The following is a 14,239-nucleotide window of genomic DNA, read 5'->3' on the forward strand; positions in this document are numbered from 1 at the left end:
TAAGAACTCGAAATCCAGACTGTGGAGCCCAGGCCATACCAGGCAGTAGAACAACAGCAAATCAAACAAGAATTTTGGAATCATGTTCTCACAATGGCAGGGGCTTGGAATGCTACAAGGATTCGGAAATGCTGTGAAGTTTTGGGAATGGTGAGAGGATTTAGGATTCTATGTCCTCAGCTGTGGCCATATGGATCATGTGTTGTTTTAAGACAATATATTTTCCCTCTTGGTTTACATGACAGCTCACATGTGTAGCCTATCACTTGATCCCTCAATGTGTCCACAACAATGTACTTCAACACCTGACCAGCACCCAGGAAGGTTCTACAAAAAATGTTCTCTGCTGATTTACAATACATCTATTAGAATGCTTCCACATTTAGGTCTGATGAATGGGCACAGTCTGTTTAAAACAAACCAAAAATATGTGAAAAACAACAACAAAACATTAATATCACATTTCATTTATTAAGTGTTCTAATAATAAGAGGTTATATTTTCATGAATTAGTTAATTTACATATTTATTTTATTGTACCCTGCACTGTAAAAAAAGCAACTATATATTTTCCAGTTGACAACCTTTTGAGTCTCACATACTAAGACATTTAATTTTATTAAATCTACAAACCCAATTCCAAAAAAAGTTGGGACACTGTACAAATTGTGAATAAAAACAGAATGCAATGATGTGGAAGTTTCAAATTTCAATGTTTTATTCAGAATGCAACATAGATGACATCAAATGTTTAAACTGAGAAAATGTATAATTTTAAGGGAAAAATAAGTTGATTTTAAATTTCATGGCATCAACACATCTCAAAAAAGTTGGGACAAGGCCATGCTTACCACTGTGTGGCATCCCCTCTACTTTTTATAACAGTCTGCAAACGTCTGGGGACTGAGGAGACAAGTTGCTCAAGTTTAGGAATAGGAATGTTGTCCCATTCTTGTCTAATATAGGCTTCTAGTTGCTCAACTGTCTTAGGTCTTCTTTGTCGCATTTTCCTCTTTATGATGCGCCAAATGTTTTCTATGGGTGAAAGATCTGGACTTCTGGCTGGCCATTTCAGTACCCGGATTCTTCTTCTACGCAGCCATGATGTTGTAATTGATGCAGTATGTGGTCTGGCATTGTCATGTTGGAAAATGCAAGGTCTTCCCTGAAAGAGACGACGTCTGGATGGGAGCATATGTTGTTCTAGAACTTGGATATACCTTTCAGCATTGGTGGTGCCTTTCCAGATGTGTAAGCTGCCCATGCCACACGCACTCATGCAACCCCATACCATCAGAGATGCAGGCTTCTGAACTGAGCGCTGATAACAACTTGGGTTGTCCTTGTCCTCTTTAGTCCGGATGACATGGCGTCCCAGTTTTCCAAAAAGAACTTCAAATTTTGATTCGTCTGACCACAGAACAGTTTTCCACTTTGCCACAGTCAACGACGTTGATGTCGTGCGCTAGTTTGAGATGACATGCCAAACGTTAGCGATTGGTTATGGCAGATCCAGAGTGGCTCTTGGCAGATCCAATAGTTTTAAAATTCAACAGAGTACCCGCCTTCAAGGAAGTTAACGCTTGTCAATGGAGAGTGGGCAGACTCTTTGTACAAATGAAAATGTACCAGAGTCTGGTAGGACCAGGCTATGTCAGACCAACAGAATTCCCCCAAATGTTGTATAAAAACAAATAACCTCATGTTGCTGAATTGCCTTGCAGCATAAATTATGTTTAATACTATAGGTGTAATGTCTAGTGTCTTGGTTTTGTTTCATGTTCATGTTTTCTGTTTGAGTTTAATCAGTCATGTTTCCTGGTTTGTCATGTGATTCCATCGTGCTCTCATGTGATCATGTCATGTGCTTCCCTAGTCTCTTGTGTCATGTTAGGTGTGTTCGACATTGGCTGTGGCTGGATGCAACCGATTGGCGAGAGTAGCCGTGTGCAGGCAGGGAGGAGCTGCAAACGGAGACGTGAAGTGGGACACTTTCTGCTTCCCGTAGTGACGCTCGCACTTTGCATTTACATTTATATTTACATTTAGTCATTTAGCAGACGCTTTTATCCAAAGCGACTTACAAATGAGAGCAAAAGAAGCAACTAGAACAGTCAAGGGCAACAGTATGCAAGTGCTGTAGCAAGTCTCAGTTAATCTAGCTCAGAACACACAGGACAGTTTTTTTTTATTTTTATTTTTTTAAATAAATTAGACAGACAGAAAATGAATAGAATGATAAGTGCTATTCTTGATTGGTCAGGTGCTGCTGGAAGAGATGTGTCTTTAGGTGTTTTTTGAAAATGGTTACAGACTCGGCCGCACGAATTGAGATCGGCAGGTCATTCCACCAGGTGGGAACAGCCCAGGAAAAGCTCCGTGAGAGCGATTTCATGCCTCTCTGGTATGGCACCACAAGGCGTCGTTCACTAGCAGAACGTAAGTTCCTGGAGGGTGTGTAAGTCTGAACGAGCGAGTTTAGGTATATTGGTGCAGAGCCAGTGGTTGCTTTGAAGGCAAGCACCAGTGCCTTGAATTTGATGCGAGCAGCTATTGGCAGCCAGTGCAGACTGATGAAGAGAGGCGTGACGTGCGCTCTCTTCGGCTCATTAAAGACCAACCTCGCCGCTGCATTCTGGATCAGTTGCAAGGGTTTGATAGTGCATGCCGGAAGGCCCGCTAGAAGAGCATTACAGTAGTCCAGTCTGGAGAGAACAAGAGCTTGGACCAGTAGTTGTGTGGCATGCTCTGATAGGAAGGGTCTAATCTTCCTAATGTTGTATAATGCAAATCTACAGGATCGGGTTGTTGCAGTAATGTGGTCAGTGAATTTTAGCTGATCATCAATCACAACTCCACTTTGTTTGCATACTTTATCACAGATGAAGTGAAATAAATGCAATATTTGTCAAATACACTGATGTTTCAGAAGACATTTTCATTTAATACTTTATGTAGGCTACTGCTTAATACAGCATCTGTTTGTACAAGAATAAAGTTCAACATATAAGCCTACACAATCAATGAAGTGGGGTCTACATTTTATTTTGATAAACATGACAATATAACATCGTGACTACATGAAAAGAGGTTTTTCCGTTATAAAAAAACTGATTTGTGAGCATTAGTGGAACAGAAGGTTTTAGAATAAACCCGAAACACACGTGCTTGATGTCATGCGGTGAATCCGGCCAATCGTGGAACAGTAAAATGCACTGCTTCAAGTCAGCTGCCAATCGGTCTAAAATTGCTAGATCTGCTTATTTTTTTTACTTTCTTAGAAGAAAACAAACACAACCCTAGGTATTTATTTGATAAATTGCTAAATTAACAAGAGAAACATTTGCTAACGGCACAGCAGTAATGACTTTATGACTATATCATTTCGGAAAAAATTATAACTATGCAACCATCTACTACAGCATCGCATCAGACAGTGCATTCTAGTGTCACTTAGGAAAAATTCCACTCATTCACTGCTATAGGAGACGAAGAATTGGCTAAACTTGTTAAATCTAATAAATCAACAACATGTATGCTCGACCCGATACCGATTAAGCTACTAAAAGAGATGCTTCCAGAGGTCATAGATCCACTTCTTAATATCATTAATTCATCCTTGTCATTAGGGTATGTACCAAAAACTTTTAAGCTGACTATTATTAAACCTCTTATTAAAAAAACACAACTTGATCCTACAGAATTAGTGAGTTACAGGCCAATTTCAAATCTACCCTTTCTGTCAAAAATACTAGAAAAGGCAGTGTCTTTACAACTATGCTCCTTTTTTTTTTTTTTATGCTGCGTTCACACCAAACGCGAATTGAGCGTCAAAATCGCGTCTACCGCGTCTAGTTTCACGCGCGTACATTTTGAATGCATTCGCGCGTCAGCAGAGAATTGGACGCGCGTAGAAATCGAGCGCTGGAAGCGAAATTGACGCGCGTTCAAGGCACTCCAGGAGAAATATGTCATAAAACACCACTCTGCCTCTTTTCATTTTCATTAAAAATATATATTAAGCATTAATAGCCACACAAATGTGGTCCAGGCAACTCCTACATTATCTTCACTGCATGTATGTTTAAATATCCTTAAAATATAAAGTTATGAAACTTCTCTTTGCCCTCAGTCAAAACGATTTGGCAGACAACAAATTATAGATTCATGAGAGCAAAGCTCGGCCGTTAGATCTACACAAAACGAACCACTAGAGGACATCAGAGCCAGCGGCAGACGCCAGAAGGACTGGCCGAGGAAAGGCTGCCTTCGCCGGGGTTATGAGCAGTGATTGCCCGGTGATCGCCTGGATCTCACAACTCCAAAAACACAAGATTATTTTTTATAAATAAACTTATTTATAAGCGCTCTCTTTAGAAATAAACCACATATTTGAGCTATAAACAACTACATTCCCACCTTAAAAAGTCTTAAAACTACATTTTGTGACACAATAGTACTATTTTTAATTTATGCAGGGTTTCTCATACACGTCACTTTACCACGTGACAGCAGCAAGCAGGCTCCTGATTGGTTAACGCGGCGCGAATTGACGCCAAAGTTCAAATTTTTCAACTCGGGCGTCAGACGCGAATACGCTTCAAACGCGTGAATGCACAAAAGCACCATTCGCGTGTAACGCGCGTACCGCGCAAGACGCTCAATTCGCGTCCAATTCGCGCCATTCGCGCGAACTGGACGCGCGAATGAGGCGGATTCGCGTCCTTCGCGCCGCGCGTAACGCGCCTTCCGCGCCGCGGGACCTCCAGACGCGCGTCAACGCGCCTTTCCATTGACTTAACATTGAAATCACTCGCGCCTGACGCTCAATTCGCGTTTGGTGTGAACGCAGCATTATGCTGCGTTCACACCAAACGCGAATTGAGCGTCAGGCGCGAGTGATTTCAATGTTAAGTCAATGGAAAGGCGCGTTGACGCGCGTCTGGAGGTCCCGCGGCGCGGAAGGCGCGTTACGCGCGGCGCGAAGGACGCGAATCCGCTTCATTCGCGCGTCCAGTTCGCGCGAATGGCGCGAATTGGACGCGAATTGAGCGTCTTGCGCGATACGCGCGTTACACGCGAATGGTGCTTTTGTGCATTCACGCGTTTGAAGCGAATTCGCGTCTGACGCCCGAGTTGAAAAATTTGAACTTTGGCGTCAATTCGCGCCGCGTTAACCAATCAGGAGCCTGCTCGCTGCTGTCACGTGGTAAAGTGACGTGTATGAGAAACCCTGCATAAATTAAAAACAGTACTATTGTGTCACAAAATGTAGTTTTAAGACGTTTTCAGGTGGGAATTCAGTTGTTTGAAGCTCAAATCTGTGGTTTATTTATAAAGAGAGCGCCTATTTTAAAAAAATAATCTTGTGTTTTTGGAGTTGTGAGATCCAGGCGATCACCGGGCAATCACTGCTCATAACCCCGGCGAAGGCAGCCTTTCCTCGGCCAGTCCTTCTGGCGTCTGCCGCTGGCTCTGATGTCCTGTAGTGGTTCGTTTTGTGTAGATCTAACGGCCGAGCTTTGCTCTCATGAATCTATAATTTGTTGTCTGCCAAATCGTTTTGACTGAGGGCAAAGAGAAGTTTAATAACTTTATATTTTTAGGATATTTAAATATACATGTACTGAAGATGATGTAGGAGTTGCCTGGACCACATTTGTGTGGCTATTAATGCTTAATATATATGTTTAATGAAAATGAAAAGAGGCAGAGTGGTGTTTTATGACATATTTCTCCTGGAGTGCCTTGAACGCGCGTCAATTTCGCTTCAAACGCTCGATTTCTACGCGCGTCCAATTCTCTGCTGACGCGCGAATGCATTCAAAATGCACGCGCGTGAAACTAGACGCGGTAGGCGCGATTTTGACGCTCAATTCGCGTTTGGTGTGAACGCAGCATTAGAAAGAAATGGTATCTGTGAGGATTTCCGGTCAGGATTTAGACAGTTTCATAGTACTGGGACTGCTCTAATTAGAGTTACAAATGATTTGCTCTTCATCTGATCATGGTTGTATCTCTCTATTAGTGTTACTCAATCTTATTGCTGCTTTCAGTACTATCGACCACAACATTTTTCTGAATAGACTCTCAAATTAAGTTGGCATTGCATTGGCATGGTTTAAATCATACTTATCTGACCGTTATCAGTTTGTAGCAGTAAATGAAGAGATGTCACAATGATCACAAGTAAAGTATGGAGTACCGCAAGGCTCAGTACTAGGACCGTCACTTTTCACCCTGTACATGCTACCTTTGGGAGACATTATTAGGAAGCATGGCGTTAGTTTTCATTGTTATGCTGACGACACTCAGCTCTATATTTCTTCGCACCCTGACGAAATTTACCAATTCATAAGATTAACTGAATGCATTTATATAAAAAATATATGAAAAAAATGAATTTTTAATTATCGGACCAAAAACCTCTGCATGTAGTAGCCTATATTAACTAACTAACTAACACTTGATGGGTGCTCTGTCAAGTTCTCGTCGTCAGTTAGGTGTCCTTGGTTGTGCTCTTTAATACCAATCTTTCATTTGGTATCTCTGCATTAACTAGGTCTACCGGAAACTGGGAACACTTCCCATAACACCTGATGTACTCGTTACATCATAAAAAGAATGCCATCTATGCTAATGTCTCTCTGTTTATCACAAGGTTTACTGTAGTCAGCCAGATCCGGGCTGTATCCAGATCAGATGGTGGACCTGCGCTAGACATGACCAACGCAGCCCTGAAGTGTCTGCTGAGACCGTGTCAACTAGACTCTCCCCTGTGAAGGCCTCATCGACACGACATCCAGTGGCACTGATCCTCAACAATCCCATCTCCGCCGTGGTGACTCTAATCTTCAACCAGATGGAACTGGTTACGTCCAGAGCCATAGAGAGAGAGAGTTGCGACAACGGAAGTTCAAAACGCTTGATAGTCACGTGATTCATGTAGACCTCGAATAGTTCCAGGAAGTGCTTTGACGGGCAATTCAAATTGATAGTCACAGTGACAGAACTGCGCTTTTTGGTAATTAATTGTCAATAAATGCATTGATTTTCAATAATTTTATTACACATCGACATGTGTATGTAGCATGAGTATGTAGTTACAGCGATGTTGTTTTTAAAATATATATTTTTTTAATGATGAATAATCTACACAAGCAGGCTTTAATGTACAAGTTATTTTGATTAAAATGTGCTGATCATTTAAAATCTTTCTGATTAAACGTCTTACCTTTTAAAAGTGCATCACAAACGGTCTGTTCTGCTGTAACTCTATGGCGCGGCTGCTACTTCCGGGAACTATTGAGAGTCTCCGCGAGCCGCCATTGCTGTAAAAAAAAACGTTCCATTGGAGTCTATGGAGTTGTCGCAACTCTCTCTCTCTATGGCTCTGGTTACGTCACTCATACACTGTTTGTTCGTTGGCCAGAGGAGAACTGAGCCTGGTTTCTCCCAAGGTTTTTTTCTCCATTCTGTCACCTGATGGAGTTTTGGTTCCTTGCCACCGTCGCCTCTGTTGTATTTCGCTTTTGGCTTGCTTAGTTGGGGACACTAAATATTCAACTATATTACTGATCTGCTGCCTGCATTGACACTAAATGATTACTGAACTGAGCTGATGACATAACTGTTTTCTCCAGAGCAGCTGTACAGCTGAATCAAATTCTGTTGTATTATTTTCCTGTTATCACTGTAAAGCTGCTTTGAAACAATCTGTACTTTGTTGACCTACGTCACAGTCACGTGGCGTCAGCGCTGCCTCAAGTCGGACAAAATTTCAAACCGCCATGCAATCATCAAGCATCGCTGCATGAAGTCGAAGGTCGAACAAGCCTGTTGTCATTGGTTGATTTAGTCATGCGGGTTCTCAGTTCAGTTTTGTAATTGGTTCATTGTTTGATTGTTCACAGGTGTTCCTTGTTAGTCATCAGTCTCTGTGTATTTAAGCCCTCATGTTTACTATGGCTGAGTCCGAAAACCTAGGCAGCTGACTTGTTGTCTTATCAGACAATGACTCTGCAGGCAGTGTTTGTGCATGAAGGTACCTCACAAAACTGATTTCGGACAGACTTCTAAGGCAGTGTAACAGTTTAATGATCTACAGCAAAATAGAGAGAGCTTTGGTGAGAACTAAACAAATATTTAATTACTACATAAGTAACTTTTTCGCTATAAAAAGACATCAGAAGTGGAAAATGTTCAACGTACATTTACACACAAACTGACCAGCAAACACAACTTTCAGATGCCTTTTTTTTCTAGCTCAACTGTCACAGAATGGAGCGCACAGGATTTTAGGATATCAGAGGCAGCGAAGGATACATCTATGCTGCCTTCAAAAATCCATCAGATGAAGGCATCTCAGGAGACAGGAAGGGAAGTTAACATTGTATTCAGACGTGCTTTGATGCCTTCCTACCTTAATGCGTCCTCCGAAGGCAGCGTTTTCCAGGTTTCGGGCACAGCCCATGCGTCTTGGTCTAGCCTTGTTTGTGTCACTGCTGTTGGTGAGGTCATGGTCAATGTTGTTCAAGTCAAATCCTGGTATGTTCTGTTCATTTGTAAATAAACTGCACTTGGGTTCTCATCAAGCTTGCCTCCAGTGGGTTCCCTTTGTGACAATTGTTTTGCTGAGTTCATTTTAAAACAAAAGTATTGTTATTTTGTCACTTATTAGTTATTCGTTGTGATGTAAAGAGCTCATCTTTATATCCGTTGATTGTCACCATTCTTGAGGTTTGTGTCATATGCTAAGACTTCATCCTGGATATTTTTGCTTATTGTTCCTTTACAAACAAAGATCGCATGTATAGTTAACTTAAGACCGCATAAATGAGTACACCCCCTCTGAAACTTAACAAATTCAGCAATTACTCTTTACTTAGAAGACATATTGGTTCTTTATAGATATAATGCTCCAGGAAGTATGCTTGATCAATTACCAAAGAAGCATGTCAAAATTATTCAGGAAGGAAAATATTAAAAAAGTAAAGATTTTCTTATCAAAGTGATAAAATGCTGTGTTGCAAAAATGAGTACACCCTCCTGAAAGTTACTAAATAAAACTTAAAAAATGTTTTGGTGTAGCACAGGCAGGATAACATGAGGATCAATGGAAGCACATGACAAACAGGAAACTGAGAATTACAAAATAAAAGACCAAAACCAAACGTGACATGTATTGCCCCACTCGTGATTTTGTTTTGTTTTTTAAGCTTTTCTGCGTTTTTGCTAACAAGTGGCTGCTTACAAGTGGCTAAATGGTTTTGACATTTCATTTGGTAACATTAGGCATATTTATATGCTGTTTAATGTTGATGATCGCACTTTTACATATGCATCAACTTGCATATATGCTATTGTTTATGTCTGCTGCTTTACCTGGGTTTTGATCAGGAGATTCAGTACTCTTTCAGAAGACTCGTAATAGAGCTCACCTCAAATTAAATGGGCAAAAAATTATCTAGTGAATGCTGGAGGTGAAATTAGTCATAAACATACAAGGCTGTGTTTTCCAAAAGCATTGTGAGCCCAAGTAGATTGTAGAACCATCGTTGTTGCCACCAATGGTCTCTACGATCAACTTGGCTCACAATGCTTTTGAGAAATGCAGCCCTCAGCCCTAGTCCATTTGTTGGGGATATGATATTTTAGTGTTTGGTTTAGAGTAAGGTTTCTGAGACTCCACGTGGATTAGTCTGATGCTTTGTGCGTCTCTAAACCAGCCACAAACAAATGAAAGTGTGTGCGTCTACAGCCGACATTTGAGAAAGCAATCACACACTGGTATGAACATTTGGTTTTGAGATTTTGAGGTTGACGTGTTAAAAATGACATGGACACACACATAGACATGGCTTGTATTCTGTTTCCCTTCTCTGCGCAAAATTTGATTACTGTCTCACAAAGAGTCATAATGTGATCACCTGATACGCAGGTTCTTCTCACAGCTGTTCGCTTTTAGCTGTAACGATTCTTAGTAAGACACTCAAATGTGTCTCTTATGAGTTTGAGTGTTATGATTTAAGAATGTGTTTTGCAAGCAGTATTTTTCTCTCTTACTTTCTCCCCTTCTACACTCTAAAAAAAAAAAGGTTCTATATTGCACCAAAAATGGTTCTTGGTTCGTAATCATAGGGGAACCTTTTTTAGTGCTATATAGCACCAATTTTGGTGGTTCTTCAGCGGTTCTTCAGAGGTTCTTCAGCGGTTCTTCAGAGGTTCTTCACCGGTTCTTTGACTAAGGTGCTATATAGCACCTCTGAAGAACCGCTGAAGAACCACTGAAGCACCAAAATTGGTGCTATATAGCACTAAAAAAGGTTCCCCTATGATTACGAGCCTTTTTTTAGAGTGTATTTATCTATTTCAAGTCATCACTGTCAGTAGGAGGCAAAAAGTTAATTGTTCCCTTCCTTTTAGTCAAAGCAACAGAGCCGTATCTGCTTCTGCAGTCATTGTGTGAAGAATAAGCGCAAGAGGAGAACAAAAAGATGTGAGATGGCAGGACAGAGCATGGAAGAGCAAGAGACAGAACAAAATATCTTAAGGTAAATGCTATCATTTAGTATACATGCAAAATGCATGATGATTCCGTTATTCTCTCTTTTTTTAACATTTCTATCTCAGATTTTTCCATTGCTTCTTCGTTAGCATGACAAAAAGTTGGCTGTAGACGGTAGCTTTAAAAAGTTTAAGAAAACCATCAAGTTTATTATGTAATGTTTAATTTGTTAGATGTTTACTCAATTCCTGCTATTTCACTCCTTTTTATGGTCTTTAACTTAATCAAATGAATAAATAAATACAATTAATTGAATTAATAATACATTAATAAAAATAATTGTATTAAATATTTTGCCCTACATTTCTTTCTATTCCTTTCTTTTGGTCTGCATATGAGTTTGTCGGTATAAAAAACAGTATTGTGTCAAGATGTTCAAGAAGAGCTTTAATAAGTAATTTCGGCAATGTCTTTAACCACTATGCACTTACATCAAAAAATAAGTGCAATGTACTGTGTTCACGTTATATTGCATAACACTTTTGCTGTTATTTAGGTGTGATATGGTTAAGGTTAGGGACAGGTTTAGTGGTATGGGTATGTTTATGGGTGGGTTAAGGGATAAAGGAAGGGTCATCAGTGTCATTATGTGCTGTAATTACATTCAGGTATTTCTTAAATATAAGGACAATGTAGAAGCAATGTGCACATATATCAAATGCCTTGATTTTAATGTTAGTACATAGTAGTTAAAGACACCTAATATAGTTATTATATAGGACTGTAGTTTCTCTCAGTGACTATGTGCAACATTTTTAGCTACAGTACACTGTAAAATCCAACAGTTGTTCTTACTAAGACTTTTTTAGTAAACTTTACTTAATGTCCAATAATTTGTTGAACTTACTTAAAACAATTAAGTAATCTGAACTATTTGCATGCTATGCCTTCGTTACTTAGAAAACTCAAGTAAACATTACTTGACTGGTTTGAGTACCATTTTGCCAAAGCAAAAAAACAAGCAGGCGGACGGTCGGGCGGGCAAAGTGTTTTTGAGGTGGTGCAATTTTGTATAGACTTATCACTCATTTCCTCCACTTCCTCTCACCACAATTGTGATTAGTGTTCCCTTTGGTTGGACACTTGGAACTTCATTCATATTATAGTAATTAACTTCCTATTAATGCAGCAATGCAACAAGAAATCATAGTTGTATGATTTCAAAAGAAGGGAAGTAATATATATATATAAATGTTTATATATATATAGAGAGAGTAAGTATATATATATATTTAATGTCAAATAATGATTTTTTAACATTATTTTTACTAATATTTATGGCATAACCATTTAATTGAGTTGATATAATCCCTCTATATTTGTCACAATATAATTCGACCATGCTTGAGTGTGTCACACACAGACTTCAACATTCAGCATGCAAAACACAACAATGGTAACAATTAAGGATTTTTTTTTTATTTTATTTTTTTATTGTTATTATTAATACGACCTTTACTATTTTACTTGCTGTCATTATTCGGGTTATACTGACAAAAGACAAATAGTAAAATAAAGCTAAAAATAGTAAAACGAAGCAATTAATTTATTCATGCCACAATGCACTCTGGGAGTAGGCTACACTTCCTCAGATCCCAGATAGAATTAAGTTGACAAAACTTAAACGGTTTAAGTAAGAACAGCTTAATGCAATTAAGTAATGCTTACTTAATTGTTTTTAGTACCTGTAGACTATTGATAAGTAATAAATAAGTGTTGAATGGAGTTCAGTTGTTGCTTTTTGTCTTCACTTATTTTTTTAAGTTCAGCTTACTTGAGAATTTTAAGGCAATCGGTTTCCTAATATTTTCCTAGTAATGTGAGCACTAATAACAAGTTAACATAACTAATAATTTTGAGTTAAGTATACTTCATTAATAAGTTTTCTGTACAAATTTTGTTAAGTTTAGCCGACAAAAAAATAATACTCTACTTTACTTGAAAATTTTAAGGCAATCGGTTTCCTCACTTTTTCTAAGTAAAAGTCAACTTATTATGTTTTACAGTGTATGTGAGGGTGATCCAAAGGTATTTTTTATTGATCAATTGATTGTCAGTATATATTTCTCCTCATGACAGGTTAGGCTTTGACAACCCAGCTGTCAGAGTGACTCAATAGACACAGCAATGTCAAGCTTTATGCACTGGTTGGTGAGATTCATCTCTGTATCTGTGTGATGCTTTGACGATCTAGCTGGTCTTGAAAATGTAATTTGCACGTTAACAACTCCGGTTCTTTGAGTTGTACATATTCAACTCCTTTGAAATGACAGGCGATCACTTTCTTTGTTATTTCCCCACATCTCTCAGTTTTCCTTTTTTTTCTATAAATAGAGCTGCTGTCTAATGGCAAGTGAAATCACAAGGATTTGAAGGACAGCCAGTGCATAAAAAGAAAATCTCCTAAACCCCTTTTTATGCACTCTAAAATGCATGTAAACATTTCCAGTGTGTATGTTTGCATGCACATAAAGAAAATGAAAAGAAAATAACAAATTGTTCTGTATGTCTATGGACATTCACACATACTCGCATCCATGTAAACAATACATTGATGGACAGCTATGTACACATCTGAATTAAGACATCAAAATGCATGAGGGAGCAGAGATGTCATAAAATCCTTCATTGAGGAGCTGGATATTCAGTTCAAAGTGCACTGATGTTCTGTTGCTATGGGAACACACTAATGGAGAGTGTTTACATTATTCAAAGCTATAACACAGATGTGTAGCCTATCTCATTAAGAAATGTACATGTATCACCATTCACCCATCAGAGCCTGCGGTATCACCCACACAAGGACTCACCCACACACTGAGGAGTGGAGCGAGGTCTTTTTTAGTATATCCCGTTTAATATGGGCAATGTTAGTAGAAAGGTTTCCAGTGTCTTAAACAGTATTAGAATGCATGGGCTGAAAACTGAGATGACAGCCCATGAAACCAAAGATGACAGAAAGTAGACTGGGGCTAGTTGTCACACTAGGGACACACTATGTCTTATCAGCACCTATAGGCCTAGGTTTTGAGTCAAAAGGAACATGAGTCATAATCAATGTCCTCTTTAGCAGTGATTTTGCCTGTTGGTTTAAAATAGCCAACCTAGTTCAATGCTGAATATAATACTTAAATTAATTAAATTCTAAACGTTTTTGTTATAGTTTTTGTAAGCAGGTGAACATAAGTTCACAGTAAAATACATTCAGGAGGTAGATGAAGGTAGATTTAATGAAGTAAGATTTAAACCAAAAGTTTGAACTACAGTGGCATGAAAAAGTATGTGAACCGCTTGCAGAATCTGTGAAAATTGGAATAATTTTAACTAAATAAGAGGGATCATACAAAATGCATGTTAGTTTTTATTTAGTACTGTCCTGAATTCAGTTTTCCAGCCTCTTTTTCATATTTGAACCCTCTCCAGCAATGACTGTATGATTTTAAGATCGATCTTTTCACACTGAGGACAATTGAGGGACTCAAACACAACAACTAAAAAAGGTTCAAACATTCACTGATGCTCCAGAAGGAAACACAATGAATTAAGAGCCGGGGGGTGAAAACCTATTGAATTTGAAAATCAAGGTATTGTACTTAATTTGTCTTCCGGGAAACATGCAAGTATCTTCTGTTGCTTATGAAGGGCAGTACTAAATGAAAAAAAATTATATTT

Source organism: Gobio gobio, assembly GCF_949357685.1.
Source record: "Gobio gobio genome assembly, chromosome: 13".
NCBI classification, from domain to species: domain Eukaryota; kingdom Metazoa; phylum Chordata; class Actinopteri; order Cypriniformes; family Gobionidae; genus Gobio; species Gobio gobio.